The sequence below is a fragment of the Egretta garzetta genome, unplaced genomic scaffold (assembly GCF_000687185.1).
Source record: "Egretta garzetta isolate BGI_Z169 unplaced genomic scaffold, ASM68718v1 scaffold452, whole genome shotgun sequence".
Classification (NCBI taxonomy): Eukaryota; Metazoa; Chordata; class Aves; order Pelecaniformes; family Ardeidae; genus Egretta; species Egretta garzetta.
This window is the reverse complement of record NW_009258796.1, coordinates 410,516-413,873: the sequence shown is the minus strand read 5'-3', so window position 1 is coordinate 413,873 and position 3,358 is coordinate 410,516. Positions and strand designations below refer to the sequence as shown.

The 3,358-nt window shown below is 64.0% G+C and overlaps 1 protein-coding gene across 1 annotated transcript in view; it reads left to right on the top strand.

Annotated features, from left to right (window-relative positions):
- The window catches only part of LOC118451759, a 30,055-nt gene extending 26,723 nt beyond the window's left edge, over positions 1-3,332 (top strand). The window contains exons 8-9 of the transcript XR_004841307.1: positions 887-937; positions 1,626-3,332. The gene's annotated coding sequence lies outside the window, so the exon portion shown is untranslated. The remainder of the gene's footprint in view (positions 1-886; positions 938-1,625) is intronic.
- The last annotated feature ends 26 nt before the right edge of the window (positions 3,333-3,358 follow it).

The window sequence follows — 3,358 nt, the reverse complement described above, 5'->3', positions numbered from 1 at the left end:
GTCCCTCGCGGTGGCCCCTGGCTGATGCTGCCAGCCAACGTCCTGCACGGCGAGGGGAAGGCGGCCTGGTGGGACCCCTTCCCCAGAGCACTGCTGCTGGCAAAGCCCCATCCTGCTCAGGGAGCAAGGGCCTGGCCCTGTGCTCGGTGGAGATGCTCAGGCGGTGCCAGGACCAGGCAGACGGTCAGGCAGCCTCCCCTCTGCCTTGGGCACGCCGGGGAGAAGGGAAGCAGGCTCAGAGCACCCCTCTCCCCGACGCCGACGGGCAGGGAGGGCCATGTCCTTGTCTGTCGGGATCGCATGCAGCTGAAAGCCAGGACTCACGCTTCCCAGCGCCAGGGGCTATGTGCATGTTTCGACCCCCTTTGGAATAGGTGCAAATGTTGGAGCACGCCCTGGACCAACAGCCTTGGCTTTTCATAGCTGGGATGCTCCTCAAGAGCGGGCTCCGGGCCCCTGCATGCTGGCAGGGCCTTTGCCAGCCTGAGCTGTGCGGCTGCGGGTTTGCTCATCGCCGTCTGTCACAGCTCGCTCTGCTGCAGAGTCCAGCTCGGGCGCTGAGCTCGTTTGGGCTTCACACCAGTGCCAAGACGACGAGCATTTGGGCCAGAGCTGCAAGCGTGCAAGTTGCTCTGCAGCTGGGTTGACCAAAAGCTGCTTTTCTCTCCCCAATGACCTCGGTTTGAACTGCTGCCTCCTCAGCCCGCGGGCAGCATCAGCAGGTCCCACCCGCAGGCACGGGGCTGGGGACCGCTGCTCTCCCCCGGGGAAGGCGCCCTGCCCTCTGAGGGTGACACCACTGCTCCCTTTCTCCTCTTGCTTCACGATGGGGCTGTGGTCCCCGCACTGACCGCCTGCGTGTTTCGGTTTTGTTCTTTCCTTTCAGGCCTGAAGCAGCTCCGCAGCCTGAGACCGACACCGCTTAGAGCCGTAGCTGGTAAGTGTCCCCCATCCCTCGCTGCCTGCTTCATGTGGCTCCACCAGGCGGGAGGGGTCAGATGGCCACGGCGTGTGACACCCGTCTGTGGGTGGTACGTGTGGCTGTCCTCTCTATCCCCCATGTCCATGGATGGAGACACTGCAGAGCATGAGGGCTGGGCTGATGCCCTGAACCTCAGGTCGTGCTCTGTGTTGCACCAGAAGTCCCGGTGGCCTTGGGGTCCCATCGCATGCCTCTTCCTGCCCGGCTCGTCCTGCCTGGATGCTGCCAGAGGGGAGGGCTGAGGTTGAACCCGTCTGTCCGCGTTGCCCCACCAGCACAGGGCTCCCACCTCAGCCTCACATTTGTGTGGTTCCGTGGGCTGTTCACCGGTTTGGGAGCCTCTCGGGGCCACCAAGCCACAGCCTGGGCCCCTGTGAGAAATGGGGAGCTGGCAGAGGTGCTGCTGGTCTCGGGGCTTTCCGGAGATCGAGAAATGGTCTTTGCCACCGTTACTGCCATCTGCCTTGAAATGGAGCTGGCCCTGAGCAGAGGCTTGCCTTCCTACCAGGACATGGCCTGTCAACGGCGGCTCCTCCTCCTCCTTCTCCTCCTCCTCCTCCTTTTCCTCCCAGAGTCTCTCTACATCCCATTCCTTCGATCTTCAGCCAGGTCTCATTCCCTTTTCCTTTCTGTTCCCTGACAGCTCCAGCTTCCATGGTGTGTGGCGGCAGCTTGCAGAACTAGTGCCATTGCAGCCTTCCCGGAGGAGACCTAGAGCGAACAGAGGGGTTTGGTGGGGTGGGGTGGGACTGGGGCATCTTTAGGGGCATACCTGGGCGAGGGGAGAAGGAACACTTGACGTCACAGTGCTGTTGCAGCTCTGGCAGAAAGCTTTCCCCGTGTCGAGGCCAGGTCAGACACATTTGCTGTTTCTTGGGAGCAAACGCCCCGTCTTGTTCCACAGCTGCAGCCTTGCTCTAACCAGGCACGCACTGCCCGAGGGCAGGCGGCTCCGCAGCGAGCCCTTCCCTGCTCCTCTCAGCAGCCCTGGCTTCCCCCCCAGCCGCTGGCCCTGGTCACCACGCGGCACCGAGAGGAAAGGCAATGCCTGGAAAGGGAAGGCAGCATCTCAAGAAACTCCGAACGCTCTGGCCTGGCCAGCCCCTCCGAGCGCGTCAGCGCAGCGGTCGCCCGTCTCGGGCCACGCAGAGTCCAAGGCTGCCCCACGACCAGAGGACCGCTTGCTGGGCTTGACCCCTCTGGCTGAGGAGATGGGGTTTGTGCAAACGCTGGTGGGACCAGGGGGCTGGGTGTGCTTCCCACGACCGGGGTCCTGCCCAAAGCCGTCACCGGCAGCTTCAGGCCGTGTCCGTGACCCGAGAGCGAAGGCCGAGCGTGCTGGGGCTGAGCGCTGGCCCGTGTCCTTCCGTAGAGCTTTTGTTCCCTGTTCCCCTCCAAAGCCCCGTCCCGCATGGCAGCACCTGGGAGTCAGAGGAGTTGGATGTGACTGGTGATGCTGGGAGGCACTGGGCAGGGGCTTTGGGGGGGACAAGAGCCAGCACAGCCGGTGGGAATGCTCTGGGCTGCTGACCCGTCCCCCCTGACCTGCCAAACCCCACCCAGCACCTTTTTGGGTCCCTTTTTTTGCCATGTAAAGGCTGTCCCCAAAGCACTCTCACTTCCTCAGCCTGGATCTGTGGAGGGTGACTGGTGCCCTCCTGCTTTTTGCCTTCGTGCTGTGACCTGGCAGGGGAGGGCAGGGAGCCGTCCCGCAGGACAGGCCCGGGGGGAGCAGCCTCTGCTTTGAGCCCTGCATCTCCTTGGCTTTTCTGGGCTGACCAGCAAGTCCTGCGGGGAGCCTTACCCCTAGCAGAGGCGGGTGGGAGGCGAGAAGCTCCCTCCATGGCTGGGCAGTTCAATGTCCCTGCTGTGGAAGGGGAAGGCGCCGGGGGGGGCTGCAGCTCGTTTGGCTCTGCCTTGCAGCCCCCCCGGGCCCTGGCACGCGACCCTCGGGATGGGAGCATCGCCCAGCTGGGTGCTGTAAAACCCCACCTGAGGATGTCACATCTTGGCCCCCCTCGCCCAGCAGTGCCCGGTGCTTTTCCGCTGCGAGGGACGGGTCGGCAGCTCCACGAGCGCTTTGTTGTGAGCAGCAAGGAGGTCTCCGGCTTCGGGAGGGCAGCGCGTGTCAGACTTGCTTCGCAGCAGCAGCCTTAGAGGCCGCGCTCCCTAGCTGAGAGGAATCGCCGCAACGTAGAGTAGTGATAAAAATGGGAAGGTCCTGTTACCCAAGGGTGGGAGCTCGGGGGCGTCTCTGTGTGACAGCAGAGCAGACGTTTGGGGAGCGCTGCTCCCCATGCAGGCTCGGACAACGCCGGGTCCCTCGCCCACGCCACCGAGGGACGTTGGTGCCTGCGATGCCACCGGTGCTGGCGC